Here is a 17,513-nt window from a genome sequence, read left to right as displayed (position 1 = left end):
GGTCGCTTCTGTGTTTTATCACTCACCTTACACACATTAGCTCCTGTAGAGCTGGTCTTTTTAGGTGATTGGAAAGTTCCCTAATAGTGGGACCCACATGAATCTTTGGGTTTAAGAAGCAGATTTCTGCATATGTCAGGCTCTGGCAGACCTCTAAGGAGACAGTTATATCAGGCTCCTGTCAGCATGCACTTCTTGGCATCCACATCAGCGTCTGCCTTTGGTGACTGCACCTGGGATAGATATACAGCTAACCATTGAACTGATCATGGGGTTCCCAATGGAGAAGTTAGAGAGGAGACTGAAGGAGCTGAAGGAGTTTTAGGTCCCATGGGGAAAGCAACAGTATCAACCAACCAGAGTTCCCAGGATCTAAATCACCAGCCTGGGAGCACATAGGGAGAGACCCATGGCTCCAGCTGTATATGTAGGGGAGGATGGCCTTATTGGGCATAGGTGGGAGAGGAAGTTCGTAGTCCCATGAAGGCTAAATGCCTCAGTGTGGGGGAATTTGAGGGCAAGGAGCTGGGAGTGGGTGAGTGGGTGAGGGCACATTGTCATAGAAGCAGGAGGAGGGGGATAGAATAGGGAGTTTCTGGGTTGGGGGGAAATGGGGAAAGGGGATAACATCTGAAATGTAAATAAAATATCCAATAAAAATTTTTTTAAAGAAAGAAGCAGATTTCTAAATTTTAATCTTTTTCAGGCACACACCTGGCTCACTACAGAGCATCAGAAACTGATAGTTGAATTGCTTGCTAAGTATGGAATCAGTAGTTTTGTCTTTTATCCCATATCTGCTGTAAAAGAATAACAATGGTATAGAAATAAAGATACAAGAAAAAGTTTTTAAAAACATAAGAAGATATGAATCAAATAACCATATACATGCACGAGCATTGAGTGTTGTAAGAGGAACATTGTAATGCTCAAGAGTATGTTGAATGAACACATAAGAGATGCTATCAGACTACTTCATACAAAGGGTTGAAAATAATAATTGAAGTGAAATCTGAAGGTAGGGCTAAGGCCTGCTCTTGTCTGTGTTGACTTCCATCAGTATTGTGAAGTGCTATGGGAGTTAAAAGGGCAAATAAGACTGAGTAGTTTCAAGAAGGAAGGAGACCCTGAGCATAAGCAAATGCTTGGACAGAGGATGCTCTATAGGTTACAGACATTCACAGGTAGTGGAGTGAAACAATGCTTGTGTGCTTCATACAACTGTATGATGCCAAGGTAGGTGCAATATTCAAGTCTCAGTTTAGTCTGTTGAGATTGTTAGTCACAGGACCTTTCTCCATGAGCTATGGTCAAATTTTTTTGAGTCAAAGTATACAAGAGCATGGATTTAGTCACTAAATATTGAGATGCTCTGCATTTGACTCATGGTTCCCTTTTATCATTATCAGCACTATTTACAACACTCACATCTAAAATAATGTGAATATTTTTGTTTCTTCTATTCAACCCCCCAAAATTCATTAATATGTAAATTCTTTCAACAGAACTCTGAAGTCTTAGGATGTGGTATTGTGTCAATTGTGGTCCAATATAGAGGCAAGAACTTCACATTAATATGGGCAGGAAAAAAAAATGTGTGTTTGTAGGAAATTTGGAAATAGAATGACCGATCATCTTGCAAGCAGAAAAATGGATTCTGGTGGTTTACTTGGTGCTGGCATTTGGCTATAGCAGAAATTTTAATCTCCAGATCTTTATAGATTTGGTTTTCTATTTGTCTTAATCATTGTAGGATACTGTACTGAATGATGTAGGTGGGATGGTTTAAACCATGGCCATTCATTTTCCATAGTTTTAGGGGATTAAAAGTTCAAGATCAAAACACTTGCAGATTTGCTGTCTCAGGGCTTGCTTCATGCTGCTCCAGTACTTGGTATAGGGAGATAGAAAAGAAAGGAGGGTGGAAGGGAAGAGGGAAAATAACAATAATAAGAAAAGGATGAAAAGGATAGAAAGTGAAGAGGAAGAGGGGGAGAATGAGGATAAGGAGGAGGATTAGGAAGAGGATAAGGTGGAAGGTAAGGAGGAGGAGGAGGAGGAGGAGGAGGAGGAAAAGGAGGAGGAGGAGGAAAGATCTATTTCTTGGGCCTCCTTTTGCAAGGACTCTGATCCCATCAGAGATCACTACACAATTAAAGACATCCTAAGTGTTTCATTTTCATTCTCTTTTCTCATAACTCCAGCCTTAATTCTCCTTGACCTCCTCAGAATCATTGCTAACTACACACCCACTAACCCTATCAACACCCCTCACCAGAAAACCCGAATGGTATTTTCCATTTGTTTATGCTCTCCTTCAGTCACTGTCTAGTTAACTAGGAGGAAAACTTAATCCCAGTCTTTTCATTTCTAAATCTAGCTTCCCTCTCACTCCTACATACTTTAAAACAACGCAGCCTAATATTCCACCCAATCAGCCAAGGCCTAATCTGAATCTTCATAGCTGACCTCCTTACTCTTACATAAGGTAGTGATCAGCTTGTCAATCATCCAGTCATTATTATTGGTCAATTAGCTTCCATAGTCACTTCTTCACCCTTTTAATTTTAACACCCACTTATAGCTTAATTAAAGATAAATTTCTAATATGAACCTAATATCCTTATAGTGCATGAATTACTTTGATCTTGTAAATCAAAAATGAATAATCTTTTTAGGACACCAAGGAAGAAAGAAACTCTCTATCATCTATATCCAAAGATAATATTTTCTCAAAATATTGTTTTATTATATGTACTGCCTATGTTCATGCCAAGCAGTGCAAAATAAGTATATAGTACATAACACATTACTGTATAACATATATTAATTTATTTTCCCCTAACATATAATCAAAAACTAACTACTAAATACAGAAGACTAAACATTCCAATACAAATAAATATTTCCATTGATAGGGCCATTATCATCCAACGTCATTATCAATGATACATAAAGATATCTGTGTTATTTTACATAAACCATCCTAGCAAAATGACTTCTTTTTCATATAGCTATCCCCTTCCCCATTGGTCTGTTCATCTATAATCCTCTGAGAAATCAACATGCTCAACCATCTATGCCCCTCTTCCCACTCTAGGCCCATCATGACTTGGGAGTAGCTAATATGAAACTTTATCAGATATCTGCTTTTTACTCCAGGGTAATTAAATGCATCATCAACAATATATTCCCTTAAATACAACATTTCGATGGTAATGGCTCATGGCCACCATAACTATGGTGTTGTGTATTTGGTATTTTTTTTTTAAATTTTCAGGATTCTGTGATTTAGCACAGCCATCAAGGCATGAGGGGCAAATGATCATGCAGCTGGATGTTTGGTTCAATATTTTAAATCCATGTATCATGAATGGTTAAGTATATATTATATTCAGTGCTTGCATAACATGCTAATCAAATAAATACTGAGTATTTCACATCACTGAAATTTCCTAACTTTCACTTCCCCCACCCTGGTTCATTACTGCCTTAGGAAAATCAAGCATCTTACTAATTTTTCTTGAAAAATTCCCCAAAATAAGAAGTCTAGTAAATGAACATCTTTTACTCTATTTTCTTCTTGAAGTTTCTAGAATTTTTCTTTTCTTTTTGTTATTGGATATTTTATTTATTTACATTTCAGATTCCATCCCCTTTCCCCATTTCTCCTCCCTAGAAAACCCCTAACCTATCCCCCTTCCTCCTTTTTGCTTTTATACAATTTTAATTACATGCAAGTATTAAGGTTAGGTCTAGGTTGAGGAACTAGCAATACAATAGATGTAAATATTCAAGGAACAAGCAAGACAATAAACACAAATAGTCAAAGAACAAGCAAGGCAATAAACAAAGTTCTGTGAATACTCCCATGATCACTGCTTCTAAGGGCTTATCAGGATGACCAAAATATCTGAGCCTACTTCCCTGTCATAGCCCAAAGTCATTTTCATGTCTGAAGCCTACTTCATTGTTATAGACTAGGATTTAGATTCCTGCCTGAAATTACTTCTTTGTTCTAGCCTAATGTCAGATTCCTGCCAGAAGCCCACTTCCTTGTCCTTGGCCAATGTCAGATTCCTGCCAAGCAGCCCATTTCCTTGTCCTTGGCCCAAGTCAGGTTCTTTCCAAGAAGCCCCAAAAGTTCTCTGCCTATCTCCCCTTTTTATTTCATAAACAAGACTGAGCCTATCTTAGGTCAGTCTGACAAGAATTCTTTCCTTACCTATTGTAGAATGCGTATTATCAAAAGTAATGCACTTGTCTTAGGTTGGTGAGGCTTTGTGCAGAATCTTACCCATCCTTGGCTTGCCAGCCTGTTAATTTAATAACTCTGTCTGGGGGGTCTATTTTCAGTTTCAAGCCATGTACTTTGGTTGCCAACATGTTGATTTTGTTAAAGACAAGCTTTAACACAATGGGTAGGAATAAAAGTATCCCTAAGACAAAAAGGGCTAGCATGATCAAGCTATATATGCCGTTTTTGAAGTTTGACTGAAATAGAAATACTGACCTCAGGCCATGGGTAATTTTTATCAGCAGTATCTGCCACATCAACGCTCAGCAGAGTAGCATTCCTTAAATTCATAGGCTCTCTATGCAAAGTTAAAACATCCAGAGAGGTGTTAGAATTATGCCAAATACACTGCAAGTGTCTTTGAACTTTTTGCTAATTATAATGATCAGCACTGTAAATTTTAGAACTAACATGAATCCAATGGTATTTGGCATGAAACTTGAGATGGCTCCTTACTCTTAAACTCTGAACCTCCTTCCAATAATTTGAGTAGGATAAAGAGCATCAATTTAATGTCCTGAATGCTTATCTAAATCCTCTTGTATATTCAACACATTAGTAACATTTTTTTGCTAAATGATTAACAAAAGTAACTGTCTTAACTTCTTGTGTCAAAGCAATTGTAGAAGCAGTGGTGCTAGCAATTAATGTAATTAAAGCTATTATACCAGAAATAATCAAGCCCGCTACCCTCTTGCTTCTGCTTAAAGCCTGACTCACTTCTTCCAGTACTTGCAAGCTTTTTTCAGAAGACCAAGGTTCTGTGATACTCAGGGCAATAAAGCAAAAGCTGGTTGATAGATCTCCGTAACTGACATGTGAGATTTCAACACACTAACACAATTAGAAAGTATACAATCAATGCAACTTACATTAAATACTATAGAAGAAACAAAACTATTTTTAACTTGACAATTAAAAGAGCCTTAACACATGTACTAACACTTGTTTGAAATCCAGATCCTGTCCCAACTTTATCTCTTGCTTACATAACATCATAGAGAACTGCAGCTAATTTCCATATATGTCTCTGAAAATGTCCAGAACCAGTCTTCCAAATGAAGACTGTTATTTCCAATAATGGATTGATTTCTAGACCAGTCCATGATTGAGTCCAAATAACTAATCACATTTAATAAAAATACAAGAAGTGTCATTATAACTTCTCATTTTGATTCTCTGTTCCATGAGGTCTAAAAACTTGAGGGAAGGAAGCTTGTTCCATCAGGGTTATAGGTAAGCTGTCCAATACATCTTCTCAGTCACCATTGTCAGGGCCCTCAGCAAGCTCACAGGTCAGCATCATTCTTTGTCCAGGTATCAGCATGTCTCACTGGTTGCTCTGGCAGCCACCATGCTCCTTTAGCATCCTGCAGAAAAAATGCAAACATGTCCTCTTTCCCCTATTAAATACCTGATTGGAATCATGCCATATGCCAGTAAGTGGATCCTTCCTTTTCACCTATGTATATGTATGCCTAGTTGTAGAGAGCCAAAGACACTCAGCAGAAAGTTCCTTGGCATCTAAATTTTTAAAAATATTTTTAAATCAAAAGAACATTATTTAAACAAATTTGTGTTGTTTGGGGATAAACCTCCCCCTTTTTTATTTTATGAAGAATTGTTTTAAAGTTCCATGGGCCCCTTTCACAGTACCTTGTCCTTGACAATTATAAGGAATCTCAGTAATATGGGTAATATTAAATTGGTGCAAAAAGTCTCAAATGCTCGACTGTGACAGCCAGTTCCATTATCTGTTTTTTTCTTTTCTTTTCTTTCCTTTTCTTTTCCTTTCTTTTCCTTTCTTTTCTTTTCCTTCTTTCTTTTTTCTTAACTATTGGACATTTTATTTATCTACATTTCAGATGTTACCCTCTTCCTCCATTCCCCCCTTCCAGAAACCCCTTATCCCATTCTCCCTCCTTCTATTTCTATGAAAGTGTTCCCCCTCCCATCCACCCACTCCCACCTCCCTGCCCTCGAATTTCCCCTCACTGGGGCATCCAGCCTCCATGGGACCAAGGACCTCCTCTCCCATTGATGCCTGACAAGGCCATCCTCCACTACATATACAGCTGGAGCCATGGATCCCTCCATGTGTATTCCCAGGCTAGCTGTTTAGACCCTGAGAGCACTGGTTGGTTAATATTGTTGCTCTCTCCATGGGGCCTCAAATCCTTCAACTCATTCAGTCTTCTCTCTAACTCCTCCATTGGGGACCCCATAATTAGTTCAATGGTTAGCTATAAGCATCTACCTCCATATATGTCAGCTCTGAGCGAGCCTCTTAGGAGTCAGGTATAACTGGCTCCTTACAGTATGCACTTCCTGACATCCACAACAGTGCTTGCATTTGGTGATTGCACCTGGGATGGATCCCCAGGTGGGGCACTCTTTGGAGGGTTCCTCTTCTAGTCTCTGCTTCACACATTATCTCCATATTTGTTCTTGCGAATATTTTGTTACTCCTTCTAAGAAGGACCGAAGTACCCACATTTCGGTCTTTCTTCTTCATGAGCTTCATGTCATCTGTGAGTTGTATCTTGGGTATTGTGAGCTTTTGGGCTAATATCCACTTATCAATGAGTACATACCATGTGTGTTCTTTTGTGACTGGGTTACCTCGGAATGATATTTTCTAGTTCCATCCATTTGCCTAAGTATTTCATGAATTCATTGTTTTTAATAGTTTTAAATATATTACTCAAGTATTCCATTGTGTAAATGGAGTACATTCTCTGTATCCATTCCTCTGTTGAAGGACATCTGGGTTCTTTCCAGCTTCAGGCTATTATAAATAAGGTTGCTATGAACATAGTGGAGCATGTGTCCTTGTTATATGTTCGAGCATCTTCTGGGTATATGCCTAGGAGTGGTATAGCTGGGTCCTCAGGTAATGATATGTCCAATTTTCTGAGGAACCACCAGACTGATTTCCAAAGTGGTTGCACCAGCTTACAATTCTATCAACAATAGAGGGGTGATCTTCTTTCTCCACATCCTCGCCAGCATCTGCTGTCATCTTGGAGTTTTTAATCTTATCCATTTTGACTTGTGTGAGGTGGAATCTCAGGGTTGTTTTGGTTTGAACTTCCCAGATGACTAAAGATGTTGAACATTTCTTTAGGTGCTTCTTGGCCATTCGATATTCCTCAGTTGAAAATTCTTTATTGAGTTCTCTGTACCCAATTTTTAATTGTGTTATTTGGTTGTATGGAGTCTAATTTCTTGAGTTCTTTGTATATTTTGGATATTAGCCCTCTATCAGATATAGGATTGGTAAAGATCTTTTCCAAATCTGTTGATTGGTGTTTTGTCCTATTGACAGTGTCTTTTGCCTTACAGAAGCTTTGCAACTTTATGAGGTCCCTTATGTCAATTCTTGATCTTAGAGCATAAGCCATCTGTATTCTGTTCAGGAATTTCCCCCCTGTGTACATGTGTTTGAGGTTCTTTACCACTTACTCTTCTATTAGTTTCAGTTTATCTGGTTTTATGTAGAGGTCCTTGATCCACTTGGACTTCAGTTTTGTACAAGGAGATAAGAATGGATCGATTTGCATTCTTCTACATGCTGACCTCCAGTAGAACCAGTACCATTTGTTGAAAATGTTGTCCTTTTTCCACTGGATAGTTTTAGCTCCTTCATCAAAGATCAAGTGGCCGTAGGTGTGTGGGTTCATTTCTGGGTCTTCAATTCTATTCCATTGATCTTCCTGCCTGTCTCTGTACCAATATCATGCAGTTTTTTTTTAAATCACTATTGCTCTGTAGTATAGCTTGAGGACAGGGACCGGGATTCTCCCAGAAGTTTTTTTTTTATTGTTGAGAATAGTTCTTGCTATCCTGGGTTTTTGTTATTCCAAATTAATTTGAGAATTTCTTTTTTTTAACCTCTGTGAAGAATTGAGTTGAAATTTTGATGGGATTTCATTGAATCTTTAGGTTGTTCTTGGCAAGATGGCCATTTTTACTATATTAATTCTTCCAATCCATGAGCATTGGAGATCTTTCTATCTTTTGAGATCTTCTTTGATTTCTTTCTTCAGGGCCTTCAAGTGCTTGTCATACAGATCTGTCACTTGTCTGGTTAGATTCACACCAAGGTATTTTATATTATTTGTGACTATTGTGAAGGGTATCATTCCCCTAATTTCTTTCTCAGCCTGTTTATCCTTTAAATATAGGAAGACTACTTATTTGTTTGAATTAATTTTATATCCAGACACTTTGCTGAAGTTGTTTATCAGGTTTAGTAATTCTTTGGTGGATATTTTGGGGTCACTTAAATATACTATCATATCATCTGTATATAGTGAAATTTTTACTTCTTCCTTTCCAATTTGTATCCCTTTGATCTCCTTTTGTTGTCTAATTGCTTTGGCTAGGGCTTCAAGTACTATAATTGAATAAGTAGGGAGAGAGTGGGCAGCCTTGTCTATTCCCTGATTTTAATGGGATTGCTTCAAGTTTTCCTCCATTTAGTTTGATGTTGGCTACTGGTTTGCTGTATATTGTTTTCACTATGTTTATGTATGGGCCTTGAATTTCTGTTCTTTCCAAGACTTTTACCATGAAGGAGTGTTCAATTTCGTCAAATGCTTTCTCAGCATCTAGTGAGATGATCATGTGTTTTTTTTCCTTTGAGTTTTTTAATATAGTGGATTACATTGATGGATTTCAGAACATTGAACATCTTTGCACTCCTGGGATAAAGCCTACTTGATCATGGTGGATGATTGTTTTGATGTGTTCTTGGATTCGGTTTAGGAGAATTTTATTGAGTATTTTTGCATCAATATTCATAAGGGATATTACTTGAATTAAATCATTTTGATTAACAGAAATTTTGGTGATAAAAACTTTTTTTGTTAGGCACTATAGAAAGAGTACCATCAGGAAAATGAAAGACAGATTCATAGTGAACATAAGCCTAGATTTGTATGGAAATAAATAGAAACATATAATTAAAAAATGTGAAGAAATAAATAAAAGGAACTCATCAAACTAGAACTTTGTCTGTTTACCAAAAACATCCCTCTACCATAAAAAGTATTAGAGGCACTGTCTGCACAGTGACACGAATGTTAAATGGCCATGGTATCATGACTTCGAAGAAGTAGAATAATCAGTTGTCCCACAAACAGAGACTAGCATGCAAGGCTCAGTAGGAATCTAACTGTCTCTTATTTCCAATCAGTGAAATTGACCTGTCTGGAAAGAGGTGGGAATTTACTAATAAGGTAAGATGATGCTTTGGAACTTTAATTTATTAGTTTAATTTTAAAATATATAACATTCTGGATTAACCACCCATTAGTATACACTAATAATTTTGTTTGGCATGACCTCACAATATAGAACCCCCCCCCCCCGAACAGTTTTAGCTTAGACTCATGAGTTGAAGCACACTTGAAATCACTGTTGGCCCAAATACTTTGATCAATAGATCAAGATACCCAGGGATAACAGTCCAATCCTGTGGGTCTGTGAAAGGATAGCTTGGTTTCTGGTGAAGCACTGGCTAGAGATGGCTGGAGACCCAACGGGTAACCTTACCTACAAGGGACAGAATACATTTCGCCACACTTCCAGACTTCAGGCTCCTGACATGTGGCCAAGACCTCCATTGATCTATGCCCTTCAGTTACATAGGGCTATGCCCCTACAGCCCCTCCCGAAGAGAGGTTTGTGTCAACCAGCACAGATAGAGGGCATGACTACAGGCCTCATCCTCAAGAGATCTTTATATTAATTAGATACCTAAATGCCAGAGGGTGTAGCCAATTAAGCATTCCTTCCCAGACCTCCCTCCCTCCTCCCTCCCTATTTAACTCAGGTCTGCCCTGAGATACGAGGAGTGGGGGGGTACAACCACATCTATTTTCTGCCATGACAATAAACCTTTTAAAATCATGGACTTCCTCGTGTCTTTGGGGCACCGTGGAGAAGGCCTTTGACTACCAAGCCACTGCTTATTCTCCTGCTAGAAGACTTCTCTTACGTTCCTGCTGTGTAGGCTGCCAACCCAGCCAAGTGAGTGTCGTAACCAAGAGTCTCTACACATAGGGTGCTGCCAGAGCTTCTCTCCCCTTCATCCCTCTCGGCTGCGGGCTGGTCCAGCCCATACGCCCTCTGTCTCAGTTCTTCCATGGCTCCCAGTGGCATCTGGGATCCCAAGGACAGAGACCATCAGCCTCTGGATCAGCCACCTTGGCCCGGAGACCACCACTCAGGAGGTCTGCCCCCTCGGGACTTCAGGCTGAAACCTCTCCAAATCCGGGAGGAGCTCCAGGTTCCCTGTGCCGTGGTAGACACTCGAGATCCACAACACTGACCAACAGGACCCACATTTGTGCGGGACCCACAACCCCGTACAATCCTATTCAAGAGTTCATATTGACAGTTAGGGTTTGTTACCTCAATGTTGGATCAGGACACCCTAATGATGCACCAGCTATTAATGGTCCATTTGTTCAACTATTAAAGCCTTACATGATTTTAGTTCAGGGAACAATAATCCAAGTCAGTTTGTATTTACAATTTCTCCCAATACAAAATATAAGAGAAATATAGCCCTCTTTCCCAAAGTGCTCTCAAACTAATTTATGAAATAGTCTGTATTTGGTATCTATAACACTATACCCTGGAACAGGTGACAGAGTCAGAGAACTGCATAAAACTTTGTTCTTTGAGGGTCAAATTCTCTCCTTGGTAGTGGATATTATTAACATTTTATCCCTTCTTATCCCCATTTTGAGATAAGATCTCACTAAGTTGCACGGGCTAGACTTGAACTTGCTTTGTAGCTCAGTCATGCCTTGAACTTATTTTATTTTCCTGCTTGTTATAGGCACTATAACAAGCACTATTAAAGGAACATCTACAGCTATAATACGTCTACTTAATTTACTCTTTTACATGTCTGATTTATGCCACCTCCCTTACCATTTCCTCATTAACCAACATGGAAATGTTTAATAGTCACATACAAAACCCAACCTCATCTCCCCTTAATTTGTCATCTTAAGTACTTTAACTCTTCCTCTCTCCCCCACTGATTAGTTCTGTAAACTAGAAGTTTAGGATACAAAACAATCTTATAAAGTTTAGCTTCTGCTATCTTAGGACTGTAAGATTTCTTCTTGCATCTACCATATTCAAATCAATTACTTTTATAAAGCTAAACCCTCTCCTCAATTGAAGGTAATTAGAAACATGAATGAAATTTTAGTTAACAGCTAAATACCCTATCACTGGCTTCAAGATACAGCTCTCTTGTCTTATCTTTTTCTTAACTGAATAGATCCATTGCATTGTGTTGGATGCTAGGGCCTTAATATATGAATTTTGGAGGGAAACATCACATGTCCATGGTCTCTAAAGTAATGTTCTTCTGTAAAATGGTTGGCTGTCTGCTTATTAGGTACAGTTACTCAAATGCAAGGTGTTTTAATTTTCATGTATTTTTGTATTGTCCTTTGTCTACTTTTCAGTGTTAGGATCATAGTTTTGTCATTATGATCCTAGGCTTGTGTGTGCATATCAATGGTTCTCAACCTTCCAAAAGCTGCAACTGTTTAGTACAGTTCTTCATGTTGTAGTGACCACCAACCATAAAACTGTTTTTGTTGCTACTTCATAACTGTAATTATGCTACTGTTATGAATCCTGATGTAAATATTTGACATACAGGATATCTGATATGTGACCTATGTGAAAAAGGTCATTTGATGCCCCCAAAGATGTCATGGCCCACAGGCTGAGAACTTCTGGAGTATATTCAAATCAACAGTAAGGATATCTTCCTTTTGGGTTCTAACTTGAAGAGTGTTCTCCACTGTATCAGAGTTTGTGAATTCTTCCATATCACACCATTGATGTTGTCCATTTCCCAACTTCATATATGATGGCCAGTGCAGCAGCCAAGAACTCATGGCCTTTGCTAGTGAATCACTTTAAGGCCATGGGTAACCTCTTACAGGAGTGGCATCCTTTGGGAGACTGACTAAAGCACAGAATCCAATGAAACAATTGAGGTCAAGAATGATAATGGACAGAAATGACAGAAGTGACATTTCTAGAGGACACCGTGACCTTGCCTGTGAGTCTGAGGTGGCAGTGCTTCTCAGCTCTACTGCTGTGTAGCTGCAAGGCCTTCTATCTTGTTTTCTCATCTGTATAGCGTTATTGAAGCATATGATCTACAAGGTCTCTTCCAGGTCCCAAATCTATAATTTTTAGTGCTAGTCTGCTTTGCATATGTTCATTTTGTGAAGAATGGGAGTTCTTGGAACTCAAACAATGGAAGGATTTAAGGAACTGGGATTAGTGGAAGGGTGGCTGTTCCCCAAACAGACAGCTCCTCCTTTCTTTTGCATAACCAATATGGAATTCATTGCCGACATTTAATCACCAGCATCTGCTTGATAAGTGGAATTATGATTTCCTCTCTTTCTTCCCAAGCCACAGTGAGAAACAGTCATCCCATGGGGAATCGAGGAGGAAATGTTTTTGGAATAATGAAAGAGGTTTTCGGCATAACATGAAAGAAATGAAGTAAGTTGTGTCCTTGAGCTTTATAATATTGATAGAATCTCTTCAGAAGAGAAACTTATGTACAAACAAACAGAAGAAATTCTATAACTGAGCAAAGTTGTTTTTTTTTTAAGTTTTTGCCACAAGGTTTATTAGTGATTCTGGATATATAGACTATTATCAGTCAGTGTTATGGTTTGAATGAGACATGTCTCCTCACCCACAAATAGGGTCATGTATTTGCATATTGGGACCCTAGCAAGTGGTGTTATTTGGGAAGGTATGGAACCATTATTGTGGGAAGGGTTTCCTCCCCGTCCAGGGTGGGGGGTGGCTCTCGGAGTTTTACACCTTGTCCAGGAATTCTGTTCTTTCTCGGCTTCTGGACTGCTGATGAAATGTGATGGTTAAGCTTCATGTTCTTTCCACCATACCTTCCTTACTATGATGTTCTGTATTAATTGTATTCCCTTTGAAACTGTACACCAAAATAAGCCCTTTCTCCTATAAGTTGCTTCTGTCAGAGTATTTTATCACAGCCACAGAAAGGTAACTAATATAGACAGGAAGCTCAGAACAACAGATGACATAAAGTAATAGTAACATGAGACTTTTTGATGTAAATTATTTCTCTAGTGAAAAAAACCTAAGATCCAAGTGAAGTTTTATACACTTATGTAATGCATAACCCAAGGACTCTGACCCTAATGTCCAGTCTACTGCAACATACACATATGTGTACACTCATGTGTGTGTTTTTTGTGTATTCATATATGCATACACACACACATATGTGTGTATGTATAGATGTGTGTGCATTGTCTTGGTAAAAGTATATGCTAGTATGTATACATGTCTATGTGTTCCTTTGCTCATGCACATATTAATGAAAGCATCTGTGACTACATGTACATGCGTGTGTGACTGCATTAATGTATGAACCTTTAGATGTTTGTGTGTAGCCCTATGTTTATGTGTATATTGGCACTTTCTATCTGAACTGATGTCAAAAGGCTTTACAATTCTTCCTGAGTTTTTAGATTAGGTATTGATGCTCAAGTTGTAATATAGCTTGATGACAATGCACTTGCATATGATTGTTAGGAGTAAGGAAAATGGAGAAATAGGCAATAAAGCCCTAGGTACTCTTGGGCTCTGTCCCTACTCTACTAGGCAAGCCTGGTTCTGGTCTACACTTGCCTGGATAAAGCATATATTTTAGAAATACCTACAAGTGTGGGTTATACAGATTTGGAGACACTTCTAGCATGTCTCCAGTGCTAAGTGTTTGTGAAAAAAAATGCAAAATGAGTAGCAAATGTATCCTGGGAATGAGAACTTTTGAGACTCTGTGGCTCATTTGTATTGTGATATTCTTTCTGGTTTTAGATTTTACAGAGTTTCATCCAGGGATAATTTCTATTCCCAAGGTAAAAAATGACCTCCTTTCTTATTTGCCTGTCAGTGGGTACTGAGGCTGGCTTTGGAACAAATGTTCAGGAGTGGGAATTCTGAATTCTGGCAGGCCCAGGTTTGTATTTTAAAATCTCTGGGCCATTGGTAAAGTTGCTTATCTTTTCCAAATTATATTTCCCTCACCTGTATGAATGAGATAATTTTACCTACAAATACATAGCTTGCTCATGAGGATATAGGTATGAATTATGGTTTCTTAAATCAAAACAAAATAAAACAAAACTAAACAAGATCCTAGGTTTTATTAGCAACGTTAAACAGGCCTCTCCATGTGAGTTCAGGGAAATTCTATATTTCTTGAATGTTCTGGAGGAATTTGCTTGAGATTGAAAGTGTGATTTTTTCCTTTCCTAAGAATATGATAGAATTTAGAACCCTGTATGTCAACACAGAAATTATTTCCAATTCATTGTACACCCATAAGTTTCTATACGTGACCCCTTGCAAAATAGGCAAACAAATAATGAAGCCTGATCTTTTCTCCTTTTGGTAACAAATTTAATACTTCCCTCAGGGTTAGTGTTGTCTAGGTAGACAGCCAGTGTTGATATGCTGTGTCTGGCTGGATGAGACTCACATAGGCCTGGCTGTGCTACCTTATGTGCTGACATGGAGTCCTGCATGAAATTACCACATGTTTAACAAATGCCTATGAAAGCTGAGACTCAGGGACGTCAAAGCAGCTGACAAAGATCACAGCTAATAGGCTGCAGAACAAAGCCTGGGTTCCAACTAAGCTAATTGGAATCAAATCCCATGATGCTTCCTGACTTCCTAACTAGAATGTCAGAGTTCAGTGAGCCAGTTGCACCGCACCCTCTTTTGGTGGCATTGTCTTCTTCTCAGCTGCCATAGCAGGTGCTGGGACGTGGATTTAGAAAATGACCTCTGTGTCAATCACTCAGAAAGTGACCTGGTTTCATTGTGTATTTTTGAGGCTCTAGTGCAAGACTACCTGAAAGACAAATAGATGAGCAAACAAGGGTCAGCAAACAAGGCTCTGGGTGAATTTAGAAAGCCTTAGGCAGGAAGAAATTTACTCGAGAAAGATGGGAAGATCAAAAGGAACACCCGTTTCCAGCTCAATTTGGAGCCACAGCCCATAGCTTCCAGTGAGTGTTTCTGCAAACCATCCATCTCCCCTCATCACAGATGACTCTGGATTAAGCAACTCTTTCTGGGGAGCCCTCCCATGACCCCTGATGGGTTCTCTCACATTTATGATGTAACATTTGGAAGGCATCAAAGTGAAGGGGAATTACTTGGCAGAGGAGAGAGGTAACACCCTGTTTTGGTGGGAAGTATCTCAGAAATCAAGGATAACTGGGAGATGACAAGGACAGAATTCTCTTGTTCTTTGGTGTTAATTATCCTGTCTAGTAAAGGAATAATGGAGTTTGAGGACTTAGACTGTGGACTTTCATGGTGGTGGGGGGGGGTGGCAGGGAAAGAAGTCAGGGATGCTGACAGCTCCATCAGAGACACAAGCAATCAGATCTTGCTAGTCAGTGAGTGTTTGTGGAACTGACATTGGCTGAATATGTCTATTTGCAATGGAATAAATTGCACCTTCTCAAATGCTTATATTGGTGTTCTAACCCACATAATTTGATGGTGCTTGGATATGTGGCCTTTGGAGACAATTAGACTTAGATAAAGTCATAAAAATTGGAACCTTTTAGCGGAGCTAATAAGCTCCTAGGACACTGATGGGGACACACTTCTGGCTGTGTTTGTGAGGGCATTCTCAGAGGATTAACTGAGTGGAGATGATCTACCCAGAATGTGGGTGGGCCATCCCTTGATTGAATAGAATAAAATGAAAAAAAAAAAGGAGCTAGTATGTACCAGTGTTCCTTTCCCCCTGTTTTCTGGTCAGATGTGTTGTGAACTGGTTTGCTCTGCACTGTGACATACTAAACTCTGAGACTGTGAACCAAAATACATCTTTTCTTACTTACCTTGTTCTGTCAGACTTTGTAGTCATAATGATACAAAATAATCAATAGAAAAATGGTTCCAGGAGTGGGGTTACTACTGTGACAAAATCAGAATTGTGGTTCCTAGATATTTGGATTTTGTAGAAGGGATTTAGGATAATTTGGGGATTCAGGCTAGTAAAACCCTAACATTCTGTAAGATAGTCATAGTAAGGGCTTTTAATGGGAATTAAGAAGGTTAGAATGCTAATGGGGATCTTCACAGTGATGATCAACTTCAGGAGATTTCATATGGGAACATAAACTATATTTGGAATTGTACTACAGGCTGTTTATGTTATAGTCTGGTAAAGAGAATATCTATACTTTGTTCATGTCCCAACATTTTGAGAGAGACTGAATTCAAAAGTATTGAACAATTTAATTTAGCAGTAGAAGTTTCAAGAAAGCATAGCCTTGAAGCTGGGGCATAATTGTTGGTAACTACTTTATCCAGGTTATAGGGAGAATTGAAAGCAAAATCAGAGGGGATTTGAAAAACTTGTAGTCTGGCTAGAAAAGAAGGAAGTTGAATGTTGTGGATAAGAAGGGCGTGGTATTAATGAGATTAATATTAGTAAATATGAAGCACTTTGCAGTGAGATAAGAAGGATCCAAGAGTATTTTACTAATCGACATGGCTTCACTCATTGGTAGGATTTAGAGTATGAAACTGTAAACATGTTTGAAAGACAAGTCCTTGAGAAGAGAAAGTTGCTGGTGGACCTCATTCTGACATAGCGTCTAAAGAAGGGCTTCTTCTCAGTTCAGCTACCCAGGTACTTAGAATCTAAATCATACACGGTCCAAGGGAGCCCACATACTTTTCAGAATGACAGCAGAACTTGCCATTATATGCACAGTGCTGGTCTTTCAGACATGGTGAATCCAGGAGTTACAGAGTCAATAAGTCTTTTGCTCAGACAGTTAAGGAAGAATTGAGAAACTAGAAGGTGTGTAACATAGTTGGATTCTTTGAGGGACAATCTCTGAAAGGACAATGAATGTCTATGAGTAAGGCCTGAGCCATAATAGAGACCTCTGGATACTGGGCATGTTAGGAACATGAACAAGGTTTCAGACAGCTGGATCCAGCTCCAAAGAGAAGCTTCATGAATTGCAAAATGCAAAGTCATTGAGATGGTGATATTTAGGCCTACTGAAATTCACATCAGGACATCAAGTGTCTGGGATGCTGGACATGGTGCTAGAGCCTTTACTGT

The sequence above is a fragment of the Grammomys surdaster genome, unplaced genomic scaffold, assembly GCF_004785775.1.
Source record: "Grammomys surdaster isolate TR1022 unplaced genomic scaffold, NIH_TR_1.0 63, whole genome shotgun sequence".
NCBI lineage: Eukaryota > Metazoa > Chordata > Mammalia > Rodentia > Muridae > Grammomys > Grammomys surdaster.
The sequence above is the reverse complement of the archived record's forward strand: the minus strand, read 5'-3'. Positions refer to the sequence as shown.